General features: G+C 38.1%; 1 long non-coding RNA gene across 1 annotated transcript in view; it reads left to right on the top strand.

Annotated features, from left to right (window-relative positions):
- The window catches only part of LOC138011053 (uncharacterized), a 9,892-nt gene extending 2,274 nt beyond the window's left edge, over positions 1-7,618 (top strand). Inside the window, exons 2-3 of the long non-coding RNA XR_011124637.1 lie at positions 374-462; positions 4,157-7,618. This is a non-coding gene — a long non-coding RNA (uncharacterized lncRNA). The remainder of the gene's footprint in view (positions 1-373; positions 463-4,156) is intronic.
- Positions 7,619-10,000: the final 2,382 nt, after the last annotated feature.

Genomic DNA, 10,000 nt, shown 5'->3' with positions numbered 1-10,000 from the left:
GAGTTTAGTACTGCATTACATACACTATACACACACATTGTTGCTTTTAAAGTTTTTAATTGTTGAGGACAAATTTTTGGATCAGACTCATCGCTTGTCTTAACTGTAACTAATCAATGAATCATTCTTAGCATTTCCTTTGTGGTTAAATACCGAATTTAGAATTGCTCGTCACGCAACTAAATGTCACTATATAAACACTATGATGTAAAGATTTCTCTTTTTGTACCCCTGTTCTTGTGTTCAATAAAGTTCTTGTTCCAAAAATAAAATAAAAAATAAGAATTTGTCAAGTGCAAAGCACCCCTCGATTGTATTGACGTTATATCTTGCATGTCTGTGGATTTCTATTAAGAACTTTTTTTTTTTGAAGGAAATGGGCCTTTTTGGATGTCATGTACTCTCATGTTCCCACAAGATGCAAAGCAAGTGTTACGTAGAGATGCATGTAAAGTCAGACTCGTAAGTTACAGTAAAATGATACAATGTACGTGTATGATTATTGAACTCTAGAGTGGTTGCTTTTTGTGGCTCTGATGGAGTATAGCGTGAAAATGTGACAATCAAAAAGATAAATTAAGATTGAAATGGTGTAATTTTTGATTCAAAGGGGGTTGTTCTCTCTGAATATGAATAGCCTCTTTTATCTTAAGTTGTAAACTGGTGGAGGCGTGATCTAAAACACAGAAACAATCTGCTGAACACGAGGTGTGACAATGTTGAGAATTCTGCAGATGTTTGAAAATGTGAGACGCCCTATCACGGGTTGAATGCTCGTTCACGCACGTTGAAGAATGCCAGACCGTTTCGCTGACGTAACAGGTATTACAGCCAGGGTTCGTGCAGCCCCTTGAAGTCCTTGAAAAGCCCTGGAATTTAATTTTAGACTTCAAGGGCACTTGAAAAGCCCTTGAAAAAAGGGATTTTACGGAAAACTGCTTGAAAACTCCTTGAAAATTGTTGAGATTGCATCATGCTAAGTTAAAAGAGACATTTCAAAAACTGAGTCCAAAATTGACTATTAGGGAAACATTAAAACCTAAAATTAAAATGTCCATGTGTGCACTCAACTTGCAGGATGTGGTAAGGAATATCAGGGAGGCTTTTTCAGCAAAGAAAACACTGAAACACTATGTATGGCATAGAAATCTTCTTATAAAGACTCCTTGAAAACTCGATTTCTTGTTCTTGAAAACCCCTTGAATACTCCTGGAATTTTACAGACAAAATCGAGCACGAACCCTGTACAGCCCGCACATGTAAACTTGTAAACCACCTTGAACGGAGCCCGCCAGGAATAGGGTCTTTCACGCTGAATATGTTGCCGATCTTACAAAGTAGGTCTCATTAATACTCTCGTTGACAGGGCCTATAAGATTAATAACACCTGGTTAGGGTTTCATGAGGACATCACTATTGACTAAGCTTATGGATATCCTTAAAAAAATCTTTTTCCTGCTTACTTAATTGGAAAGGTTATAAAACGTTTCATCACTGGGACCCAAAGCAATCACTGTCCCTTGGGTACCCATCCCACCACCTCACCTTCGGTTTACTTTTAAGTTTCCCTACACAGGCCATTTTTCTATTGTTACTGGAAAAAAGGTATGCCATTCCATTAAGCGCTATTGCAATGATTTAGATATCACACTAGTTTTTTCTCCTTTTAAGATCGGCAACATGTTCGGCGTGAAAGACCCAGTCCCTGGCGGGCTCAGTTTAAGTTTGGTTTACAAGTTTACATGTGCGGCCTGTTATGCCTGTTACGTTGGCGAAACGGTTCGGCATTTTTCCACGCGTGTGAAGGAGCATTTAACCAGTGATAGGGCATCAGACATTTTCAAACATCTACAGAATTCTCAACATTGTCACCCCTTATGTTCAGCAGATTGTTTTTGTGTTTTAGATACATACATACATACATACATACATACATACATACATACATACATACATACATACATACATACATACATACATACATACATACATACATACATACATACATACATACATACATACATACATACATACATACATACATACATACATACATACATACATACATACATACATACATACATACATACATACATACATACATACATACATACATTATTGCAACTCCCTAAAAAGGGTTTTTCAGTTACAAGTTAAATAAAAAATACAAAGAACAATAGTTGATATATAAATAAGAATAAATAAGCAATTAATTCATACAAATCTAAATTATGTGTTTTCCTAAATAAGATAAAAGAGGCTGTTCATATTCAGAAAGGACAACCCCCTTTGAATCAACAATTACACCATGTCAGTCTTAAACTATCATTTTGATTGCCACATTTTCACGCAGTACTTCATTCCGTTGTTACTATTCTTGACATTAGCATTTTCTATTTATAATTTATAAATTCAGTTTCCATCACTTTGTATTCTGACAAACTGAGGATGGCAGACGTTTCTGTCGAAACATGGTTTATAAACTCAAGGGTTTCGTCGTTTTCTTAAAATATTTTACTTGTCTACTACTATCAAGACCATTTGGAAGCGGAATTTAGTTTTACAGGTAAACGGTTACTATTCAAAGTTTGCTGATGGAAGATATTGATTACAAACATTAACCAAGCCGTGTGTCCGATCGTTCGAATAAACGATGCCATAAAATTATAAACAATTTACTAATGTCAATTGCCCGGGACCTTACTGGGGAATACAATAAAAACCCGCATATAAGAACCAAGTGATTTAAGAACCAACAGGCAGAAATTTTGCATTTAAATATCCAAAAATATAAGAACATGTTAAGCCTGGCAAAGAAAAATAAGTTATTATATACAAAAAAAATCACTCCAATTTTGATGGTCAAAATTCTGGATTTTAATTGTGTGAGAAACTTTTGACAAAAAGTTATTGTGTACTTTATTGTTTAGCAAACAATGCAAGCATTTTTATTGTTGAAAATACAAGTGCTAAACCATTATGTACATGGATTTAGTAGTACAATATTTCTGCCGCGGTTACACTTGGACAACCTCTGAAAAATAACAACCTACTAAGAACCTAATCAGCCTCAAGGGCGGATCTAGGATTTTGGCTGGGTGGGTGCACATGTTTGACGGAAATGCACAGGAAGCCCAATATTTATATGTTGGACAATGTAACTAACTGCAGACAGTACTGTTTCGGCCTTCTGGGCCTCATCAGTGCAGTGCTGATGTCTGGGATGGAGGTTAAGCTTATAAAGCCACCCCAAATGTCCCACACATGTGGTACATCTAAGCCATGCCAGAGTGCTCAAACTAGCGAGCTAGTGAGCATGCGCAATTGCTAGCGGCAATGACTCATCCCAGTAGAGTGCTCAATTTGGACATGAAAGCAAAAGCTTTGTAATGCCAAAGAGCTATATATGCTTATAAGAGGGTTAGGGCTGTAGTATGATAAATCTGTAAATGATGAGGCAAATAAAACCTAACTTAATGCAGTTTTTTTGTGCTTTTAATATCCTCTAGTAGTTTAATTCGCTTTGCCGTTTTTTTTTAGTTAAGCTTACATTACTAGGAAGAATTATGAGTGTAACATGACAGTAATTTTAGGCGCTTGCTGTGTGATTGTTTACAATTGTTAAGTTTACGTATATATGTTATGGTTCAAACTTATTTCTGTTTAAATGACTTTTAAAGGCTCGCCCTCGTTATACAGTAGCCTTTTGTTTGATCATTTCTATTTTTTTTTTGGTAATCGAGGGGGGTGCACGTGCACCCAGTGCACCTCCCCTAGATCCGCCCTTGAGCCTGAATTGTGTAAAACTACCCTAAAATATAAGAACCTGTTCAGTCTGACCTCGAAAATTCTAGCTTCTTATATGGGAGTTTTTACTGTATTTGCCCTCAGTCAGTGACCAGTGCCTCCTTCCTTAGATTTCAGTGTGGGGGTCATTATATCATTAGAAGCAGTCTTCATATAGTCTTCCTAGAGTGGAATCTCCTAGATATTTCAGGCACTCATTGCTTTTGTTAATGTCATGTCAATTAAGTTTCAAACAGGAATTGTTGTGCATTGCAGTTTGAAGTTAAGCGGTAATTTGAAAACGTTTGATCAGGATGAGATGTAATGTTGACAGTCTCAGTAATTTTTCGTTTGTTTTTGTGCCCCACAGGGATACCTGTCCGATTTGTCGGCAACCTATCAGTCGTCCCCAAAGAGAATGATGGACACACAGATCAATCAAAAGTTATTTATCATGGTGGTGGACAAAACACTGACCCCCAGTCCATGAACTACCCCGATGTACTACCCTAAGCATACTATTTTGAATGAGTACTGTTGGTCTATATGTAAGCAGCATGTCTAATAGTGTTTATTTAAGCCTAAACACTCATTTTAAACGGCGTGGATCAAACAGTATTTAAGTCTAAACACCCATTTTAAAAAGGTTAGCTTTTGATCATTGTTTTGATGGCCGATTACTTCATGTAAGTGAAGTGAAACTGCTGCAATTCCTGAATTTAGTTGCATGTGGCCCTGCAGACAAAAATAAACAAGGTATGTGCAAATTATGTAAGCATATATTAATCAATTCAGTTCTTCCAATAGTACTCATTAGAAATGGTATTTTTAAGAGCAAGTCCATTTTAGGGTAGTCAATCATGGTAGTCCATGGACTGGGGGTCAGTGTTTAGTCCACCACCTATTTATTATAGCTTTTCTGTAAAATAAAGTACAAGATACTTGATACAATGGTTATTTACAGTAACAAAATTACGATAATGATAATGATACAATTAAATTGCAAATTTTCGTGGTTCGATAACAAAATTATAATTCAATTGAATTTATTATGATAGTGCGACATTTACCCAGAACAATTAAGTTAAAAGTTGTGTTTATTAAATTACTTAAAGGGAAAGTACGGTCTGGATAAAGTTTCTCTAAGTTACTAAACTTTTCCCCAGGAATTCGAAAATAATTGCCGTTTTGTCCAGTTCCCTGTAAAAATGTGACAAGAACGCTTTGAAGTTGCCTCTTTCGTGACTTGGAGAGCGCCATTTTGGATATGACGTGTTATGACGTAGCAATAGTCAACAAAACGTGTTCGACCTTACCAATTCTTCGTTCCCCGATTACTTTCTCAATGTTGTGAGACCTTCCTGCTCCAAGAAATTCAAGTGTTAGATGAACTATGGTAAACGGTCTTGTGGTTCACTAGCTAGTAGGCCAAGTAGGCCGTTAGTGCGACAGAAACTCAAGTGACTCAATACTTGTAGATTCTCTGGTCAATCAAACTAGGCGGCAAAAATCAGGTAGAGCAAATGTAAACAAGACCAAAACCTTGAACATGCGACATAGAAATATTCGACAAGCATACCTTTTTTCTTTTTCACTTTCTTTCTTCTGCGACACCCGTCTATGATGCTTCAGCAAACGTGTTTTTTTCGCCGACGAAACTTTCAGATGTTGCTCAATACACATAGCAAGGCTTTTTCACGGCAACAATTACCGCTGTTGGTGTTTTACGCTTTCGAGGGGGGTGAAACTGGACACATGTCTATTAAATAAAAAAACCGAAGATTCCACCGGAAAATGAAAATTTAAAGAAAAGTTGGCCTGTGGAAGTAAAACACGGATAGATTCCTCAAACCTGACAACCTGACTGCTATATTACATCTGTTCGGGTCTGTCATTTTGCCGAGGAGGACTTCAAGCAGGATGTTCAGGTATATGAATATTGGTCTTGGTAACGTTCTCTTCATACTGAAATCTTTGTCAACCAGTCCAAAATATCATTGTATTGGAGCGAATCATGCAATATATTGACGACTTTCACTGTTATGCGCTTTTCCAGGCAGTAAAATAAACAACTTGAAATGTAGTTAAAACTTTGATAGCTTTATAGACACTACTGAAACGATTTACTCTTGCCATTCGATGGGAATGTATAAATCTATCGTTTGTTTTGAAGTTGTAACAGGGATCTCGTATAAAGCCACGGTAGACAGATTAAACTTGATTTCCAGGCGTTCATTTCACAGCAATGAGCGCGGGATAGCACTCCAAGCGGGTGATACGAACGCCCGGGCGGAGTGTGGGGGTACACATCACAGGTCATTGTTTTACCAATACAGAAAGCATCCTAAGCATTCATAGTTAACCTTAGGCCTAAAAACGTTTGTTTAGGCCTAATTAAGTCTAAGGTTAGCTTTTATGAATGCTTAGGATGCTTTCTGTATTGGTAAAACAATGACCTGTGATGTGTGCCCCCACACTCCGCCCGGGCGTCAATTGACCAATTCGGCTAACTCAATGTTGTACCCAATTCAAATCCTCTGGGAATAAAATGTTTTGTTCCAAGAATTTCCATATCATTTAAATGTGAATGCTTCATTGTCATGCAAATTCAACACACAAAGAATCTCAACCCCGAGAGATTTGAATTGGGTACAACATTGAGTTAGCCGAATTGGTCTATATCACCCCTCTTTCGCTTCGTAAAACTCCTGCATGTAACTCACATATGTAAACCTGTTCTGATGGTGGAGCTAATATTAATACAATTTAGCCTCTGGATTAAGATTCAAGTCTACAAAGTATTGCTCTCCTTTCCTGTGTTTTCACGTCATAGCCTCGTTTGCATACACTAAAACAAAGATGGCGGATTTCAATTTAACTTTGCCCATTTTTGAAATGTTATTGTTGGCTATTTAAACGCATTTAGTCCAAATGAGTGCAGCTAGTGGTCAAGTATGACAATACAGGTAAAGAACTTTCGATTCAGAGGAACCTTTTCTAGGCCGTACTTTCCCTTTAACCCTCTCAGCTGCGGTGGGGGAGGGGAGGTAAAATCGTCTGGTTTAGACATTTAAAAATCTGGAAGTGGCACTACAGACCTTGTCACGGTTTCTGACATCTTATTGGTTGGGGGGCAAATGTGGCTTAAGGTACATAGAATGTATGGGATTTTGGCCGAATTCAAACCTGTAACTCCCCTACAAAGCGGCAGATATATAAAATATTTGTAGTCATTTTATTTATATCATTCACTCAACGAAAAATTAGATCATTGCACAAGGCGCAACGTCTGAAAATTGAATATTCGATAGAAATATCCTCATGTCGCTTCAAATTTTGCGGGAATATGCAATGTTTTTTCCCAATGTAACCGTTCTAATGTGTTTCTTTATCACAAAGGGCTGTAGCTCTTAACAAACGTTAGAATATTTGTTTGTGTAGAAAAAGTTTTATTTCGTGAAACGTGAAATGGCAATTTTATTGTCCTTGAAATGTGAAACGGTCATTTTATTTTTCTTGACACGTGATTAAGTTGATTATTCCATAACCGTGACAAGGGCTATTGGGAATGAAAGGATAACTTACTGTTTGAAGGCTTCTTTATGTTTAAAAAGTTTATTTTTTGTCATTGTCAAAAGGTGCACAGTGGTTACTATAAGTGACGTCGGTGAATAATATTTTCTTATGTATTTTTTGGCTGACATTTTGAGCTCATTAAATGGCCGGGCAGTTCTCTTCAAATGATTATTGTTTTAGATGAGTTTATAATATGAGTGGCAATGTTGTGTAACATTTGCAAACTTCTGTTGAAGATGGGAATAAATTGTGGATGAGATGCGACACTGGCCGGCGTGAATCATTGCCATAGAGTTCAGAGTATTGCGTCTACTTTTACTTCTGTAATCAGTAATCTTTAAGGTAACCGGTTGACTTGTACCCTGGGTGCCAGAGGTTCTATTTTTCTTTCGCGAGGAGTGAGCGGTTAAAACGAAGAGGTGAAAAATAAGAACCTCCTTTCACGGCGGTTAAGAATCTCACTTCCATGATTTATGATTGTGAACACGGTCGCTGATTGGTTTTCATAGTCAGTGCCAGTCCTTTCCGAGTAAAAACAATTTAACACTCAACTTCACCGGCTGAACGGCGATGGTGCACCCCAATGGCCACAAAACCGGTTTTGAGCGCAAGGAGTGCTAGGAAAACAAAACTGGCGGTGAAAGGCTGTGAATTCGAGCGAGCATTTAGTGTACAATACACAGTAAATTCTGGATTTTCGGAGATTTTAGACTTGAAGCCTGTTCAGGAATTTTATCAAGCAGGAGGATGTGTTTGTGGTCCTGCCAACTGGATGCGGCAAATCTTTGATATTTCAACTTGAGCCGAAAATTTGTTTGTATTTGCAAGACCGTGGATTCATGGTCCAAAAGCTGCCATGGTAGTCGTTATTTGTCCCTTGAATTCCGTGATTGATTCGCGCATCCTAGAGCTGAAAGAAAATGTGAAAACTGCAGTGAAATCTGGAAATCTCGTTTTTCGAATAAAAAACTAGTCACGCGTGAGAAAACTAAACTACAACCATCAATGGTAATTAGTTTGTGGTTTCATGTCGCTTTTGATTGGTTGCTGTACGGTGAAATATGTCAAAATCAAAACGTTCTATTCCCAACTTGAATTGTGTACAACATTGACATCACGGTAGAAAACTGGTTTGACATGGTATCTTATTTCGAGATTGCATGGAAGTGAGATTCTTAAGGGCCGTGACCAGAGGTTCTTATTTTTGCCTCTCCATTTTAACCACTCGCTTCTCGCCAAAGAAAAATAGAACTTCTGGCACCCAGGGTAGTTGACTTGTGCCTCAGTTCATTCGTACCCAAATATCAGTCAACCGCCGCCTCACCGGTAGCTCAGTTGGTTGAGCATCGGGTTACGTATACCGTGCGGGAGGTCGCGAGGTCTTAAAATAACAGAGGAGAAAGTACTGCCTTGTAATTACATCTGCAGATGGTTTTACTTTCAAGTCCTCTCGGAAAAGGATTATAAATCGTAGGCCCCGTCTCACAACCTATCCTGTTAATCAACGCTGTGATTTCACTGTTCATGAGGCGGATACACATACATGCATGGGCGGGGTGGGTTGAGTGAGTGGTATGCTGAAACTTCTGCCAGTTTACCAGTTTAAGGGGCCTGGCTTTCACAGCGCGTAATCTCGTGAACGGTCCGTCCTGACACATTCGTTTTTGTCGTTCTCTATCGTTATCAACTGTCGTAAGGAATTGGTAGGTTTGTGAACAACGCTGATTGTGAAATAATGACTTTTAATAAACACTCGCCTCGATGTTAGAGGAGATTTCCGAAGAACGCAACTATTAAACTCACTCGAGCACCAAGGCTGTCCCCACACACACGTGACGAACACAGTGTATTTAATTAAGGTGGCTGAACACAGTTTGATACCTATGTTTCATTTATCTTTTTCTCTTAAACCCTTGATCCTTTGGTTGCCAAAAATAGTAGCAAGCAAGTTCACAACACGAACTTTGGTTTTTTGGTAGTTAAGCTGAAGTATATGCCGTTGCGGCAACATGAATAAATATAGACAGGCCTTTGACGGCTTTGTTTATTTGCAGAAAATCTGGTCGTTCGATTTTCTTTATAATTTGCATGCATCAAGCTTGTAACGATGCTCACAAGTTAACACAATTTTAATAATAATTTGACAGAGAGATCTTTAAGTATCCCTTGTTGAAGGTTCACTGGAATATCCAGAATTTCTTCTGTTAAAGTTTAAAATTTCTCAATACTCCAGTTACTTGTTTCCTAAATTATTTTTGTGCCAAATTTCTTTAAATTGAGGGAAAATAGTACAGATAGCGGAAGCATTGAGCAAATAAAATGATTGCTGTATTGAAACCATGTTTATTTTTTTGCAATCCTTCCGCACGCGCTGCATCGCGTTAGCAAGAGCGCGCGCGGAAACTGCGTTTGGCCACCTTAATGGCGGCAAAAGACGAGATACAAAAACCCTCAACTTTTCGCGCAACATTGTTTCGTTGCAAGTTTGGGTCGATGTCTTCCGTTTTTCACCTTGCATGATCAACTTGTGGCGCAACAAAAACATTTGTTGCGGGTTGAAGAAATGCAGGGCGCTGATTGGTTGATTTGCTAGTACACGAGCACATTTGTTGTGAGTTTGATGAAAAACGAGCAAAAA

This window comes from Montipora foliosa, chromosome 7 (assembly GCF_036669935.1).
Source record: "Montipora foliosa isolate CH-2021 chromosome 7, ASM3666993v2, whole genome shotgun sequence".
In the NCBI taxonomy this organism is placed as follows: Eukaryota; Metazoa; Cnidaria; class Anthozoa; order Scleractinia; family Acroporidae; genus Montipora; species Montipora foliosa.
This window is presented reverse-complemented; position numbering and strand designations above follow the sequence as displayed.